The sequence below is a fragment of the Oryx dammah genome, unplaced genomic scaffold, assembly GCF_014754425.2.
Source record: "Oryx dammah isolate SB20612 unplaced genomic scaffold, SCBI_Odam_1.1 HiC_scaffold_1, whole genome shotgun sequence".
Taxonomy (NCBI): domain Eukaryota; kingdom Metazoa; phylum Chordata; class Mammalia; order Artiodactyla; family Bovidae; genus Oryx; species Oryx dammah.
In genome coordinates, this window is record NW_024070185.1 from 104,419,160 (window position 1) to 104,438,049 (window position 18,890).

The 18,890-nt window shown below is 41.7% G+C and overlaps 1 protein-coding gene across 2 annotated transcripts in view; it reads right to left on the bottom strand.

The window, feature by feature from the left end:
* The window catches only part of ASTN2 (astrotactin 2), a 1,024,651-nt gene that overhangs the window by 669,400 nt on the left and 336,361 nt on the right, over positions 1-18,890 (bottom strand). The gene's annotated exons all lie outside the window — the stretch shown is intronic.

Consider the following 18,890-nt stretch of genomic DNA (forward strand, 5'->3'; position numbering starts at 1 on the left):
TCTAAAAAAGCATTCCAGGTGACTTAATTTCACACACACATTTCAGTCCAGTGCTTACTCTACACCAGGCCCAGAGCCAGACACAGGAAACAAAGAGAGATACCGCCCAGTCCTTGCCAGCCAGGGGATCATAAGTGAGTCACGGGGACAAATGGGATCCTAAGGAGCCTTTAACCTAATTCATGGCCATGTTTCCCACAGAGTGAGATGCTGGGAACACAGGAGAGAGCAATTCATCCCAACATGGAGGACCTGGGAAGGCTTTATGGGCAGGGGCCAGATTTAGGGCAGGGCTGGAAGGATGGATGGGCTTCAGGAGCAGAAACTGGATGTGGGAGGAAGGGTAAGAGCTGGAGCATCCCTGGTGGGGGAGGGGAGTGTGGGCGGGAAGAGGAGGCGCCGCAGCAGAGTGCTGACTGGGCAGGGTCTGCTGGTGCCCCCCAGGGGAAGCCCCTGAGTGCCGCACTGAGCATCCCAGAGCTTAGTCTGGGATGTCACGGAAGGTTCAAGAGGGAACGCAGACTGTCCTTTAAGCACGAGGTGTCAAGTGCTGTGTGATGAGCTTTGCAGCCATCATCTCACCCCAAATTCAAAGCCCTCTTGGGAGGGAAGGAACCATCATGATGCCCACTTGGCAGATGAAGGAACCAAGGTCCAGAAAAGGAAAGTGATTTGCGAACAGGGAGTGAAGTCAGACTTGGTACGTGGGTGTGACTGACGGACAAGCTCAAGTTTTTAACCACTGTCGCATTGCCTCTCAGTGTAACACTCTGTAAAATGGGAACAAAAAAGAATATGTGTCCTGCTCCTTCCTGGAGGCAGTGTGTTGCAATAGACAGAAGAAAGGAAGGGACAACAACATCTGATCACTATTCCCGTGCGTCTTCAGCCACGACGGGCTGAAGGGGCTTTGCCCCTGCCCCTTAGCACAAATCCCCCCAATTCCCAGCAACTAAGAGCTGGACCTGAAGACAGCTGGGGACCCCAGAGTCGACCAGTTGCAATTCCCCCATGTAAGGGCTCTTTTTTGAAATGGAGCTGGCAGACGCCCCATGGAGATTCTGGAAGCAGTGGAAGCACAGAGGTCTTGGAGGCCAGCAGGCTTTTAAAATTGCCATTAAAATATTTTACTGTTATAGAAAAGGGAAGAAGGAAGGAGGAAGGGAGGGAGGCAGAGAGCTGGAAGTAGGGAGAGAGAGAGGGGGTCTTTGGTTCACCCACACATAATGTTTGGCCAAGGGGAAAATGAGGGCATGAGATGAAATAGCTGCCTTATGGACAGGAAGCATCTGTCATGCTTCCTGCTGTGTTCAGGCAGCAGAGAAAAAGGGAGGGATTTGCCTGTCAGGAGTCTACCCCATGCCCTTTAACGCCACTGCAGTAGTTTTAACCATCCCAGCTAAACCCTCTCTCCCTTTCTCTCTTCTCCTCTTTCTCATCTTCCCTCCTTTCCCAAACAAACGGCATGTTATGATGAATGGGGCAGACAGGCTTCTGACAGGAGTCTTTCATACTGGGACAGTCTGGCTGTGATGGGGGCAGCGGGGAGTGTAGGCTGGGACAGTCACCAGGCAATAGGACACTATCATAAGAAAAGCTAACCCTTCTGTAGCGCTGGCTGTCTGCCGGGCACAGTTCCAAACACTTGGCTTGCATTGCCTTGTTTAATCTTTGCAATAACCCTAGGAAGTAGGTCAGAGAAGACAATGGCACCCCACTCCAGTACTCTTGCCTGGAAAATCCCATGGATGGAGGAGGCTGGTAGGCTGTAGTCCATGGGGTCGCAAAGAGTCAGACATGACTGAACGTCTTCACTTTCACTTTCATACATTGGAGAGGGAAATGGCAACCTACGCCAGTGTTCTTGCCTGGAGAATCCCAGGGGCGGCAGAGCCTGGTGGGCTGCCGTCTATGGGGTCGCACAGAGTTGGACATGACTGAAGCGACTTAGCAGCAGCAGCAGCAGGAAGTAGGTGAATACTTTCCTTCCCATTTTAACGGATGAAGAAATGAAGGCAGGAGGAAATTTAGTAATCTGCCCAGGGTCACACAGCTGGGAAGTTGTAGACCCACAATTCAAATCCAGCTGGTGGCTGCTATCTCTTCCTCTGGTCCCTAGGCTGATGTACAATAAAATATGAGTAAAGACTTCATTTAATGTCCACAGTCATCCTTGTAAGGAAAGCATTATGAACCCTGTTTTGCAGATGAATAAGCCATTCCTCAGAGAGGTGATGAGAGGTGCTGAGTGAGGGAGCTGGAGTGAAATGAGGTCTGCCTGCAAAGCCTGCCGCACGGCTAACCTAATGTGGGGAAGTACATGTGAGTGTGTGCATGTGTGTGTGGTGTGTGCATGTGTGTGCATGAGTGTGCGTGTGTGTGGCGTGCACGTGTGTGCATGTGTGTGCACGAGTGTGCATGTGTGGTGTGTGCATGAGTGTGCATGTGTGTGCATGCATGTGAGTGTGTGTGGTGTATGCATGTATGAGTGTGCGTGTGTGTGGTGTGTGTGGTATGCGTGCACGTGTGTGTGGAGTGTGTGCATGCGAGTGCGTACATGTGTGTGCATGTGTGTGGTGTGCATGTGTGTGTATGAGTGTGCGTGTGTGCATGCGTGTGTGTGTGGTATGTGCATGTATGAGTGTGCATGTGTGTGGTGTGTGGTATGCATGCACATGTGTGTGGAGTGTGTGCATGCATGTGAGTGCGTACATGTGTGTGCATGTGTGTGGTGTGCATGTGTGTGTGTGCATGAGTGTGCATGTGTGTGGTGTGTGCAGTAGGCGTGGGTGCATGTGTGTGTGTGGAGTGTGCATGCATGTGAGTGTGTACAGTTGTGTGCTGCACGTGTGAGTGTGTGCGTGTGTATGTGGTATGCATGTGAGTGTATGCGGGTGTGTGCATGAGTGTGTGTGGTGTGTGCAGTATGCACGTGCGTGTGTGTGGAGTGTGCATGTGTGTTCATTTGTGTGCTGCATGTGTGTGTGGTGTGCATGTGAGTGTGTGTGTGTGTGGTGTGCATGTGTGTGGTGTGCGGTATGCACGTGTGTGTGTGTGTGTGGAGTGCATGCATGTGTGTACGTGTGTGTGCTGCGCATGTGTGTGCATGTGTGTGTGGTGTGCATGTGAGTGTGTGCATGTGAGTGTGTCAAGTGTAAGTGTGTGTGTGTATATGTGGGCCTGTGTGTGTGCATGTGTGTGGTGTGTGTGCATGTGCGTGGTGTGTGTGTGGTGTGTGTGTGTGTGTGGTGTGCACAGAGGAAGCAAAACTTGGCGATCTGACCTCTGAGGATTAGCAGGGCTGTCACTTGCCCCCAGCATCAGAGCACATTCTACACTTTTTACAGCTCCTCTGTGGAACCTCAGCATCGGTACTGTGGGCAGGAGCTCTGGTGAGGCTCAGGCAGAACCTACATCTCCCTCATTCCACATGTCCACAGACTCTGAGGCCACGCTTCTGGCTTCTCCGGGACCCCGCTCTGTTCCCACACCCCTGACCCTCACCCCCCTCCTGTAGGTATCAAGGTACCATGTTCAGAATAGGAACTGACTCCAAGAGAGCCTGCCTCTCCATCAACCTGCCTCCTCGCCAAATATAACACGAGCCACACATGCAATTTTAAATGTTCTATTAGCCACATGAAAAAAGTAAAAAAAAAAACAGATAAAATTCATTTTCAGAATATATTTGAGTTGACCAATATATTCAAAATATCATCTTAACTTCTTATTTCCATAAAATTATCACTGGGCTTCCTAGATGGTGCTACTGGTAAAGAATCCGCCTGCCAATGCAGGAGACATAAGAGACACAGGTTCGATCCCTGGGTTGGGAAGATCCCCTGGAGGAGGAAATAGCACCCCACTCCAATATCCTTACCTGGAGAATCCCATGGACAGAGGAGCCTGGCGGGCTACAGTCCACGAGGGTGCAAAGAGGTGCACATGACTGAGCATCTGAGCCACACACTCTTGCTGCTTCTGGGCTTCCCTGACGGCTCAAAAGGTAAATAATCTGCCTGCAATGCAGGTAGACCAGAGTTCGATGCCTGGGTCAGGAAGATCCCTGGGAGAAGGGAATGGATGCCAACTCCAGTGTTCTTGAAATTTTTTATATAACTTTCACAAGTGTTCAAAATTCAGTGTATGCTCACAGCACGCCTCAACCACAGACGAGCCATATTTCAAGCACCCATCGTATCAGACAGCACATCCTGGGGCACTTAAATGACACTTATTCCAGAGTATAATTAAGGGCCCGAATCTGGAGATACGAATAAGCCATGGGCCCCACTAAGGTGCTTCATTGTTTTTTTTTTAATGAGACTTGAATGAAAAATGGTGTGGCTCAGATCCCATTAAAAGACAACAGTCATTGTCTCTACCCTCAGGCACTGAAAGGCAAGTAGGTTTCTAGATTGGTTTAATCTATGAGTCATGAGAGGCAATGCATGTCTGTACAAAGACATTAGTGTACTAGAGTCAGATATGAGTTCTAACTCTACACTCCAGTGATGAGCTGGGAGGGGAGGCTTGGGAAAGACACCAAACCTCTCTGTATTCTTCTTTAAAAAAATGGGACAGTAACTCTCAGCTCCCACGGTCATTATGAGGAAAATGATAGGCTGTGAGTAAACAGTTAGTACAAAGACCAAAGAAGCACGAGTAAGGGCACACTCCTCATTAAGTCAGTGCTGGCCTGAGCTCAGGAGACGAAATGGAGATGCCCCTGGGTGGGAGGGCTGACTCCCTGCCTTCTGTGACATTGTAAGAAGGTGGCAGCCACCCAAGGCATATAGCCTCCGAGTGTCCAGAGAAGCTGCAAGGGGCCACAGGCCAATTACAGACAGCCTTGGAGATGATTCAGACAAATGGAAAAGGGCCCCCTCTGCTAGCATTTTAATATGAAATTGGTGCTACAGTGAACTAAAGTACAGCCATTAATTATACAGGGCTGTGCAAGTATTTCTATTTAGGGGCTGAGAGAAAGCGATCGGTCAGAGGCTGGCGAGAGGGAAGGCGAGGAGACAGCAGTTCCTCCGCCTGTCCCTCAGGCCCCTGGTCTTCCCGGTCCTGAGTGGCCTGGGATGGAGCATGAAGAAGACCGTCAAAACACCTAGCATGGCAGGATAAGCACTGCCCTGGCACCTTCTATAAAATAACCCATCCACACTTCACACAGCGTCTGAAAGGTAAGAATCCATTTTATTGAGGGGCAACCTCAGATGGTAAAGTATCTGCCTGCAATGCAGGAGACCCAGGTTCAATCCCTGGGTCAGGAAGATCCCCTGGAGAAGAAAATGGCAACCCACTCCAGTATTCTTGCCTGGAGAATCCCATGGACAGAGGAGCCTGGTGAGCTACAGTCCATGGGGTCTCCAAGAGTCAGACATGACTGACAGACTAACAAACCGACCTTCAGAACCTCAACACTGCTTATCTAAGATCAGGCAAATGACAAGCTCTGAACCTGGCTTCTGTCTGATTCAGCCTCTTTGGTGGTCCAGTGGTAGAGAATCCACCTGTCAATGCAGGGGACATGAGTTCAATCCCTGGTCCAAGAAGATTCTACATGCCCCGGGGCAATTAAGCCAGTGTGCACAGCTACTAACCCCGAGCACCCCAGAGCCCATGCTCGCAGTGAGAGAAGCCACCGCAACGAGAGGTCCATGCAGCATAACCAGAGGGCAGCCCCCACTCTCCGCTTACAGAAAGCCTCGGCACAGCAGCCAAGACCCGGCACAGCCAAAACAAGAAAAACATCCCTTAGTCATCAGGGGAATGCAGACCAAAGGCACAGTGAGGTAGATACCACTTCACATGCACTAAGCTGGCCACAGTTGAATTAATGAGAAAATCACGGGTGCTGGAAAAGGATATAGAGAAATTGGAACCCGAATAGATTGCTAGTGGGAATGCACAATAGTGCAAAAACTGTGGGAAACAGTTTATCCGTTAGCCTCTTAAGACATTAAACATACCAGACTACCACATGATCCAGGAACTCTGCCCCTGGGCATATCTGAAAGAACTGGAGAAGGCATTCAAATAAACACTGGTACATGAATATTCATAGCAGCACCACTTAGCATAGCCTATAGTGGAAACAACCCAAACGTCCATCAGCTGATGGACAGATAAACAAATACGGTATATTCATACGACGGAATATTATCGAGCCACACAAAGGAATATCGACATGTTACATGGGTGGACCTTGCGTGCAACATTTTGTAACTTAGCAAAACATTTTGCCAAGTGAAAGAAACCAGACATAAAAAGGCTTATGTTACATGATTCCAGTTAGACAAAACATCTGAAATAAGTAAATACACAGAGACAGAAAACAGTGATTGCCAGGGCTGGGCAGAGAAAAGAGAGGAACAGGGAGTTATTGCTAATGAGTATGGGGTTTCCTTTTGATATATTGCAAATGTCTCAGAACTAAATAGAGATGACAGTTGCCCAACCCTGGGAATGTATTAAATGGCCATGAATTACACACCTTTAAATAATCATTAATTTTATGTTACATGAATTTTACCTCAATAAATAAAATGTTAAAAAAAAAAAGAGAAAGAGGGAGAGACATACCCTCTGTTTGCTCTGTAACATCACACGACTTGTGATAACACCACGGGATGGGGAACTGTGAGCGTGGAGACATCACAGTGCTAGTACCCAGTTGCTCAGTCGTGTCTGACTCTCTGTGACCGTGTGGACTGCAGCCCGCCAGGCTCCTCTGTCCATGGGATTCTCCAGGCAAGAATACTGGAGTGGGCTGCCATGCCCTCCTCCAGATTTTCCCAACCCAGGGATCGAACCCCCATCTCTTATGTCTCGTCCACTGGCAGGTGGGTCCTTAACTACTGGTGCCACCTGGAGACGTCACAGAGCTGCAAGAAAAGAGCCAGGCTCAGGCACCTTGAGTCCTGGACCCAGAGTTTGAGGTTACAGGGTGTGATCCGTCAGTCTGTCCTTGACCCAGTGGTCACCTCAAATAATCACAACACCCATCTGTGTATTCATTCATTCCACATTTACTGACTAAGTGCCCACTCTGTAGCAAACACTGTTCTGAGCACTGCGGAAGGAAAAGCAATGAATAAAATGGACAAAACTTCCCAACTTCTTGACATTTCCTTTTGGATAAGGAAGCAATTCAAATATTCCAAGCATGATGCTGAGCTCTCTGCATGGGAATTATCTCAAATTTGCTGACAAATAAACTGAGACATTCAGAAGTTTTTAGAGGCTTCTTTCTAAAATGACATAGATATTTGGTGGCAAAGAGAGACCTGACTCCAGGTTTGCTCTGGAACGAACCAGGGCCTCTGAACAACTAACTTGAAAGCCACATTATGGAAAAGGCTGGAGCAATTGCTAGCATGAACAGTCTTTCCCGGGCCTGAGAATTAACTCACCGCAAATCTGCTTTCTCGCACTGGGCTGCCCTATCCACAAAGCTGCTCTGCCAGCCCCTGGTAGGCCCACCCCTCCACACTCTATCTCCCACGCTTTTGGTATCATGATGGATGGTGGTGACATGTTACATTACTCAGACTCCGTGTCTTCCTCGAGCTGGTGACAGCGATATTGCATTTTTAGATTGCCCAGAACTGTGCTAGATAGAAAAATATGTAGCTTGGAAATGCAAAACCCATCTGACCCCCAACTGTCCAAGGAATACAAATGGTACCAGTCGTGGGAAGAGGACAAAAGTAGCTAAACTTCCCGTGCCCCCTAAAGCACACAGCTCACAACTGCTCTGAGCTCTAGGGCTAAACCACAGACATTCATGGAGATGCTCTGACCACAACTGCTACCTATCGTCAGGTACCACTAAAGGCCAGGCACAGTGCCAGGCACTTCACTCAGAGGTGACTACACATTCTCCTAGTCCTCCAAGGTGAAAACAGAGTCTGGGAGAGACGGCACTCCTCGTCTGTATTCACACCGCCAGGAAGTGGCAGGACCTGGATTTGAACCCAGGTTTATCTGACCCACAGAGAAGATTCTGTAGCAAGACTGGGACTCATGCCGAACTTTTAAACTTCTACTTATTCATCTGGCCGTGCGGGGTCTTCACTGCTGTGCAGGCTTTTTCTCTACTTGAGGCTGGTGGGGGCCTCCCTCTAGTTGCAGTGCCTGGGCTTACTGCAGCGGCTTCTCCTGCTGCAGAGCTCAGACTCCAGAGCACAGGCTCAGCAGCTGGAGTGCATGGGCTGAGTATCACGGCGTGTAAGATCTCCTCGGACCAGGGATATAACCCGTGTCTCCTGCACTGGCAGGTGGATTCTTTACCACTGAGCCGCCAGGGAAGCCCCTCATGCTGGAATTTTTAAAATTGATATTTATGGCTAAAAATATCTTTATAGTAAAGGAAAATAAAACATGATCACTTATAATTTCAGAAAAATGTGCTTGCTGTGCTTAGCCACTCAGTCGTGTCTGACTGTTTGCAAACCTATGGACTGTAGCCCGCCAGGCTCCTCAGTCCATGGGGATTCCCCAGGCGAGAAGACTAGAGTGGGTTGCCATGCCCTCCTCCAGGGGTTCTTCCCAACCCAGGGATTAAACCTAGGTCTCCCGCATTGCAGGCAAATTCTTTACCAGCTGAGCTACCAGGGAAGCCCCTCAGGAAAAAATTAAAAAATATATATGTGTGTGTGTATAACTTAGAAGACCATTTATAGGGGACTATTTAAAAATGGTGGCATATTTCTAACACAGACTTTCATGAGATCATTAAATACAGTGATATAAACCTTTATTTATTGACATGCAAACCTCTTCATGATATATTGTTGGGTGGAAAGATATATGGACAATAAATCAAATTTTAAGTTTAAGTGTTAGTCACTCAGTCGTGTCCAACTCTTTGTGACCCCATGGACTGTGGCCCCCAGGCTCCTCTGTCTGTGGAAATCTCCATGCAAGAATACTGGAGTGGGTTCCCATTCCTTTCTCCAGGGGATCTTCCTGACCCAGGGATTGAACCTGGGTCTCCTGCATTGCAGGCACACTCTTTACTGTCCCAGCCATCAGACAGACAATACAAAGAGGAATTTTATTTGTGTACATTTATACACACTTATTGATTTTTAGTCTGAATTCCACTGAGTGTATGTAATAAAAAATAAATAGATTTTAATTTAAAAAATAAAGAAGAGGAAAGTAATTCTGAGATGTTCATGATCTAGGGTTATGAACCAAGCTTAAAAAAGCATACGGCAAAACTCTAAGTGCAAAACGATCCTATTCTGTTTTAAAATACACATACATATAAAATATGTAAATATATGCATATATATGTACATATACACACATGCTAAGATACTGAAAGAAATATATTAAGGTGCTCTGGTGGTTATTCCCTGGGTAGTAAAATTTGGAGTATTTAAAAATTTTTTTTCTTATTATTGCTTATCTGCATTTTATAATTTCCCTCCAATGAACATCTAATGCTTAGTCATTGTAAAAAAAAAAGACATGTAATAAAAGTTACATTTATTTTAAAAATAGATTGTCTTTATTGCTTCAGCTTAAGCTATTCATTTGACCTTTAGTGTTATATGACCATCTAGACCTAGCGATTATTCCACTATCCAAGAAAGGATAAATCTCAATCTATCCCCAGATTTTGGCTTAAAGAACTGCCTTTGGAGGAGAAGCTTTCTAATTAAGCTTAACTCAGCTTATCTCATGAAAGTATAGCTTTGTCTCTGGAATATCCCACTGTTTCCTGGGGGTGGGGGTAGGGGAGGGAGGGGCTGGTTATTCCAAAGTTATCCATAACAAAATCTCTCCATCCACATTCTCCTTGAAAATGTGACTTCTCCCTCTCCCCTATCAAAGGCAGAGGCTAATGTCTCTCTCCTTGAATGTAGGCTGCCTTAGTGTTTTAATAAAGAGATTTGACTCTGCAAAAACTTCTAGGACTGGATAAAAAAAGGCGAGACAGTTTCTGCCTGGCTCTCTTGATACACTGATTCTCTAGATACTTACTCCCTCTTTGAAAACCTGCCCCTGCATTGTGATAAGTCTTGGCCACAAGGAGAGGCCAATTTTAAGTGCTTCAGTCAATGGTCACAGCTGAGTCCAGCTTTCAAGACATCTTGAAGTGTCTTAGTCCAGGTGGAAAAAATGTGAGAGAGGCTTCTAGTTGATTCTAGCCTCCAGCCATCTGAGTCACCCACAAGTGTTTGAGTATTTTCAGCTTGATCATTGTGAAGTTGAGACTATCTTCTCTTTGTTTATAAATTTTTGATTCTAGAACCCATGGGCATAATAAGATCATGTTGTCTTAAGGAACTCAATTTGGGTATATTATGCAGCGTAGGTAACCAGAGCACTTCCCTTGTCTAGTCCTAGAAAAATATCCATACTCCTTTCAATCTGTCCCCATATGGCAACCCTGGACAATGGAAAGATGAACTGGGTGTCCCAGAGACCCAAGTTCTAAAGTTGTCCTGTTGCTAACAAACTGTAAGATATTTAAAAAGCATTACCACCTAGTAAATACTACATACCAACCCTTTACTTTCTTCCCACAGATAGTAATTCATTTGACTCTCACAGTAACTGGATGAGGTACTGTTATCCCCATGTGAAAGGTAAAGAGATTGAGTCAAAGACACTGCGGATGACTTTCTCAAGGTCAGAAAGCTCATAAATGGCAAAGACTAAACACAGTGGCGGGCCCAAAAGGTACAACAGGATAAAAGAGCAGATTTGGGTTTGTAAGGCTGGCCAAGAATGAAATTCCCCATAATTTGCCCTCTAGGTTCTCTCCAGTGCTTTGGAATCATAGGCTCAGGCTGCTCCATGACCCCATACAATGGCTTTTCAGCTGCTGGAAGATTGATCATGTGTCCATTTATAATCTTTCCACCCAAGCAAAATATTCCTGCTAACACCATTCTTTGTGTGATACATTTTACAAAAATTATGATTTTTCAGATTACAGATTCAATGCATATTTATTGTAGAAAATTAGAAATAAAAAGTAAAAAAGCACAAAGAAGAAAATAACCAAGTCAAATACTATCACTACCAGTTGATCTTTCCTACTTCTAGATTTTTTACCTTGCTTATGCATATGCATTTACAACTGGATTTTATTGTCTTGTTACATGAATACATCTTGGAGTTTTGTTCAAAATATCTAAGCATATATTGATTTATTCACTGATGTCAGAAATATATATTGGGATCCAATTATATGCTTGGCATTTTTGCTATTACATAAATTATATATATCAAATGTGTGTGCATATGCACACATCTATATCTGTGTGTGTGTGTGTGTGTGTTTGTGCGCGCGCGCGCACACTCAGTTGCTTCAGTTGTGTCCGACTCTGCGACTCTATGGACTGTAGCCCGCCAGGCTCCTCTGTCCATGGGATTTTCCAGGCAAGAATACGGGAGTGGGTTGCCATGCCCTCCTTCAGGCGATCTTCCAGACCCAAGGATCGAATCTGCGTCTACTGCAGCTCCTGCATTGCAGGCTGATTCTCTACCACTGAGCCACCAGGGAAGTCCCATTATCTCTATCTGCACCTAGACTTATATGTATTCAATATAATCATCTATACATATATAGATGCCTATAATGGCCAAAGTGTTAATAGCGATTTTCTCTGAAAACTGACATTTTCTTTTTGTTTACCTTTTTTCTTAATAAATTGAAATTGCTTGTGGAATTAAAATAAAGCTAAATAAAATAGATCACATTACCCCATGTCATTAAACACTGACCCCAATATCATTTAATGCCTCATATATATTCTACTCTATCAATGCATTATATTTTAATCAATTCTCTGTTGTTTAAATTTTATATTATTTCCAATTTTTCACTATAATATTGCATCATGCACTCCTAAAGATAAAGATGCACTCCTAAAGATAAACCCTTCTACACATCCCTAAGCAACCATGTGTAGAATTTTCTTGAGATTAAAGAGATGAATTGGTTGGTGGGTCGAAGGGCATTGACTTAGCTAAAGCTTTTTTGATCCATATTGTCAGGATGTTCTCCAGAAAGGTTATACCAACTTCACCCTGATCACCTGTACACAGGAGCAATTATTCCACTACTTCTGTAACACTGAGCATTGCATCATTGTTTTCCAATCTTGTTGATTTTGATGTGCATCCCACATTTCAAATTCATGTTGTCAGATTCTTGTCAACATAGTCCAGTGTGCTCAACTCCGTTTTGAGCTTCTGTGTCCAGAACTAGGCATGATAATCCAGATGTGTTCTGACCTACACCAAGTAAAAATAGACTATTACCTCCCTTTCTCTGAACAAGAGATTTCTAATAATGCAGCCCAGGGCTGCTTCCACTTTATTGGCAGCTGACTTGTATTCAATATGCCCTTGCTTCTTTGTTCACATGCACTGCAAATAAATCTGGTATTTTCCATCATGTTATTTGCAAATTTTATTTTTCTAAAACCAAAGTAAAGAACATTCCATATTATCAAATTGTATCTGTATATTTTGGCCCTTTTCTTCTAGTGACTCAGATATTTTTGGTCCTAAATCTGTGCTCTCATGTTTTAACTATTCCATATCTATGACAAGGATCAGGAGGTAAGAAAAGGAATGAAGAGTTACTGAGTGTCTACAGCAGGCCAAGTTACAGACTAGACGTTTATATAAGTTAAAATCATATAGTACATTTAAGAGTATAATGAAGTTGATATCTTCATTTCAAATATTAGGAATGTGAGGTGTACAGGGATTATTTGTCTTTGGCAAGTCCATACAGCCAATACAGACAAGAGATGGATTGGCAAGTCTAACAGTGGTCCTTGCTATTCCCTGGGTTCCAAGCCAGGCTTTTGCTTATTTAAGGCAAGGACATCAATGTCAATGAGAACTAGACAGAAAATAGAACTTGAGAGCTCATGGCTACAGAACTCTCTACAAATTGACATTAATCCTTTAATGAAAACTTTTTGTAAACATATGACTGAGTAAACTGACTATACTATTGAACACACTACAATTTCCTCTTTTACAAACCAACACAGAAATATTGCTCATTCAGTAAATTGGCTCAGAGGTTAAAGCGCCTGCCTGCAATGCGGGAGACCTGGGTTCGATCCCTGGGTCGGGAAGATCACCTGGAGAAGGAAATGGCAACCCACTCCAGGATTCTTGCCTGGAGAATCCCATGGACGGAGGAGCCTGGTGGGCTACAGTCCATGGGGTTGCAAAGAGTTGGACACGACTGAGCAACTTAACTTCACTAACTTCAGTAAATATCTATTGAGAGCTTATCATATACCAGGAAGTGGGCACACAGAGAGGGTGAAACAAAAATATTCCCTGTCATCATAGAACCTGCACTTAAGATGGAATATCCAGGTAAGTATGTAAAAAGTAATGCACCTATGAGAAGCTTTGTCAAATATCTTGCTGACATTTAGATATCTATGTAATAGTATCTCCTTGATCTGTTTGTGCAACAAATCTATCCAAAGTAGAACTGCAATTCACCTGGCATGATTTATTCTCAGTGAACCCAAGATGACTCCCAGCGCTCCCAACTTCTGACCCAACAACTCATTATATAAATCTGACCAACTGATCTTACTGCCCTTGAGAATCAAAGTCAAGTTCCAAACATGCTTCGTCACCTATTTGAAATCAGAATACGTCCTTCCAGAATTCTGCAAGTGTCTCTGCCTACCTTGATTCCTTGAAGAGAATAAGTAACTGTTATTCTGAAAATATATCTTCATATTATTTTAGCTCTGGAAAAGTAATTTCCTTAGTTTGGAGACTGAACTTGAGGAATGCACTCCAAAATAAAACCTAGTACCTTCTCTTGCGGTAGAACCTCACTCCTTTTGAAATATCTTTATTCTCCCTTTACAGTTTTCAGATTTTATTTAATATAAGTGACATGTCTGACAGATTCAGAATGAATTTAGTTTTCCACCTTCATCTGGTAATAAGGTTTCAGTTGCTTCATCCAATGAGACAATCATTTTCTTGTCCTTATTGTTCCAAAAACAATTTTAAAAGCTTGTTTTATTTCTGCTTGTTTTCTTTCAAATTAGCCCACCATGCACTGACAAATTTGAAGTCTCATCCTTTCTGGGAGTATTTTTATAAGTTTGGGCTAAACTGTTACACATTCATGGACCTTTTTCCATCTGTTAGTTTCCTGCACATACAGTTTCCTCTTCTATGCTTCCCAAATTCTTCCTTCATTGTAACTCTCTGTGATTATTTGCTCAGAGTTTCATTTTTCAGAGTCTTCCTCTCTGTAATACATCTATTTTATTTTAGCGTCTCTGCCATAGAACCAGAAAAATCTATCCTCTGACATTAAAATATTACGTGTACATGTGTTCATACATTCTTGGTTATAATTTTTCATCTCTTGAAATAGAAATGTTATTTCTTGGTTTAATAATATCCAGTGCTGGCAAGGGTTTTATGAAATGATCATTTTCCTAAATTGCTGCAAGCAGTGCAAATTTGTACAACCCTTTTGGGAAGCAATTTGGCAATATAAAAAAGAGCCTTAAAAAATGTCCAACCCTTTTGACCCACTTCTGGGAATTCACCCTAAGGAAATCACCCTAAATATAGGAAAGGCTTTATACAGCATTATGCTCATTGAAATGCTATTTATAAATATAGAAAAGTGAAAAATCATTTTATTACATGTCCAGCTTGAGGGGGAGTAATTATTCTGGAATATTAAAAAGGTGTTGATGATAAGATATTATATAAAATATTTGTGTCAAACATTAATTTTGAGAAAGGGGGGCAAAGAAACATAAATTCTATATCATAAAATGATAATCATTGAATATAGTAGAGATTCTCCTGATGGCATAAGAGAATAAGGTATTATTAAATAGCAGGCCAATCCTCTTGCAGATAACAACAATAAATTTTGGACCAAAAAAAAACAAAAAGAAAACCAGCAAAAGAAAACAAAACCACTAGCAGAGGGTTCTGGAAAATAAATAAAAGCATGTACGCTTTAGGAAGGAGTTGAAACTTAGAGACAGTAGGCAGTGTGGGTAACCTTTCCATGTTTCAGACTTGGTCCTGAGGGTAGATCACAGTTTCAGTGTGGCCCAGGCCAACAGAAACACCAGACCCAAGGCTGCTGTTTTACTGGACTGAGGACTCAGCGCATCAGTCAATGCTACCAAGGAGTAAGAGCGAGATCCAAAATAAAAGGAGAGACCTAGAGAAGGGTCTTGTAATCTGTATCTCTGCCCACATTCCTAGCTGCCACTGAACCATGGTATGGATAAGGCAGACTCCAATCAGCTCAGCTGGAGAAAGAAATAATCGTAATAACTGAGATTTAAGCAGTTGCTCACCACAGGCAAAACAGTTGGAGTCTGATCAAGTTCACCGCCTGCAAAACATTCAAATTCTTTGGAGAAACAGAATCCAAGAATTTTCATATAATAAATTCACAATTTCTAGAATTAAATCCAAAATTATTTAACATATGGTGACCCAGGAAAATTTTATCCATTCCCAAGGGAAAAGACAATCAGTGAAGGCCAACCTAAGGTGATCCAGATGAACAAGAACCTTAAGATAACTACTATAATTGTGCTCAATGGAATAAAAAAGAAAATAATTATAGTGAATAGAAAATATAAAAATTATGAGCAGGAAAATGATACATACAGCAAATGAAGGTTTTTAGAAGCAAAAAACTAGATGTGTAATTAAAAAAAAAAAAACATTGGATGGGCTAAACAGAATGGAAATAACACAGGAAAGAATCATTGGTCTTAAAAACAGATTAATAGAAATTCTCTAACTGAAGAAGAGAGACACGAAAAATTGAAAAAGAAAAGCAAAAGTGTTTAAGGGATCCAAGGCACAATATCAAAAGTTCTAAATATAGAGCCACAGAAGGCAGAGAGAGAACATAATAATAACTTAAGAAAATGAAAGTAATAATGGTTGAAATGTACCAAATTTAGTATAATATATGAACTAGCAAATCCATAAAGTTGAAGGAACACAATAAATATGAGAGAAAAAAGCCTATCCTTATAGTCAAACAGCTAAAAATAAAATACAGACGCATCTTTGTTCTTAGCCATTTCAATATGGCAAGAAAAAGAAATAAAAACACAGATTATAAAGGAAAAAATGACACAATATTTTTTGCAGATGACATGACTGTTTAGAAAAAGAATCATAAAATATTCCAAAACAACTATTAGAATAAATGACTTTGGCTTGAATGATGAAAGTTTAACATAAGAACGTTAATTGTATTTACATATATAGGAAACAAACAACTGGAAAATAAAATTTAAAAACACTTCCATGCAACAGTACAAGAAACTCTAAACTATTTAATGATGCATTTAGAAAAAGGCGTGAAAGATCTCTTCAATGAAAACAACATAAAATTGCAAAAGGAAATTAAAGAAAACCTTAATAAATGGAGAAACATATCACATTTGTGGGTTGCAAGATTCAGTATTGTAAAGATGCCATATACCCTCAGATTATCTATAGGTTAAATGAAATACTACTTACAATCCTGGAAGCTTTTATTTTTTTTGGTAGAAATTGACAAGGTGATTTTAAAATTGATATGGAGGCACAAATAATCTCAAATAGCCAAGCGATATTAAAGTAGGATGGCACTGAAGGACGTATGCTGCCTGTTTTCAAGGTTTATAACTAGTAACCAAGACCGTGCATTATTGGCTAAAGGACAGGTCTATAGAGCAATGCAGCACAGAGAGTTCAGAAATGCACACAACTGATTTTTCATAATGTTGCCAAAGGAAAAGTCTTCTCTACAAATGGTGCTGGAACAACTGGAGAGCCATATGCTAGAGGAAATGAGCACAGACCCTTAGTTCATGCTGTATATACATATTAACTCCAAACGGATCCTAGAACTAAGTGTAAATACTAAAACTGTTAGCCTTCTAATAGAAAACAGGAGATATGTCTTTGTGACATTGGAGTAGGCAAATATCTTAGATAGGGAATTAAATGCATGAACAGTAAAATAAAAAGATATATAAATTTGACTTTATACAGATAAAAAATCTTCTAAAGATATCACTAAGACAAGACAAGCCATACAATGGGAGAAACTGTCATACATATATCTGAGAAAGGACTTGTATCCATAATATATGAAGACTCCTTACAATTATATAAAAAGGACACAAAAAACTCAGTTAAAAAATTGGCAAGTTACTTAAGCTTAAACTCTTTATTCCTCAGGAAAATACAATTAAATCACAATGAGATACAACTACACAACTATTAGAATGGCTATTAAAAAAAAAAAACTCTAGCCATTCTAACGGTTGCATAGTGGTATCTCATTGTGATTTAATGAGCCTTAGCAGTTTTGACAAAGTTTTCAAGCACATGAAACTCTCAAGCAATGCTGATGAGAATGTGCATCAAGCATTTAATTTGAAAAAAATATGTATTTCTTGAAAAGTTAAAACCACAACAACCATATGACCAGAATATTCCATTCCTAGTTATTTACTACAGAGAAAGGAAAACATATGTTCACACAAAGAACTGTGCATGAACATTCATAGCGACTTTATACACAGTAGCACAAAACTGCAATCAACACCAGTGTCCATCAACAGGTGAATACATAAAATAAAGCATATCCATATAATGGAATAATAGCCAGTATTTTAGAAAAGAACTTATGATTTATGCAAAATAGATGAATTCCAAGGTAACTAAGTAGAATGAAAGATATCACACAGAAAGAATACATACTGCAACAGCACATTTACATCAAATTACAGAAAAGGCAAATTCAGCCTACAGTGACAAAAAGAGGATCTGTGGTTGCCTGATACTGTGGATGGAAAGGATACATTGTAAAATGTGGCAAGGAATCTTTTGAAGGTGATGAAAATGTTCACTGCTTTATACTGGGTTGGCCAAAACGCCCATTTGGGTTTTTCCGTAACAGCTTATGGAAAACCTGAACAAATTTCTTGGCCAACCCAATACATCTCCATAACTCAATGAATTGTGCACTCTAAATGGATGCAGTTTATTGTACATAAAATATACCTAAGTTGATTTTTAAATTGCACAGAAAAACTATAAATCAAGCTTGAAAATAAACTAGAGCAAAATTTAAATGTTGGCAATATTTGAATAATGGGATAACAGAAAATTTTTATTTTTCTGGTTGCACTTTTAGGAATTTTAGAAATGTGCTTTAATGAACACAAATCATTTTAAATTAAAAAAAATGAACAAGTTTATGACATGTATTAGATTAAAATCAGCCTCCTGTTCCTGGTTCAATGTATGACTAATATACATATTTTTGTTTAAAACATATTTTTTCTAAACAATATGCTTTTTGTTGGTCAGAATCAAGGGTAAAGAGGTAATCCAAGAGGATTAGTGTTCTCCTGTCTCCTCTACATTTCAGGTGTGAAACCGGAGGAGACAATTCAATAATTTATCATAAACAGCATTTTCAGCAGAATAAGTCTTCCTGTAGCTATCTGAAGAACTGAGGCCTTCACTGATATGTTGCATTAGTTCTGAACTGTTTTTTGTATTCAAAATTCTTTATACATCCATCATCAAGGAGCCAAAAATGATTGGCTTTGGAGAGAGGATACCTGAGTTTGAGTCTTGGTTCTTTAACTCTGTTTTACTGTGGAGGCTAAACACACCTCTCGGTGAGAAGGAGGATCTCCTACCTTTGAATGGGTGGGCCTCTTCCTGCTCTGACAATAGAATGGTGGAGGTGAGGTTTACAACTTCCAAGGCTCACTCATAAAAGGCCATGAAGTTCTGGCTGGTTTTCTTGGGAGGGCTGCACTGAGAGAAGTCAGTCACCATCCAAGAAATCT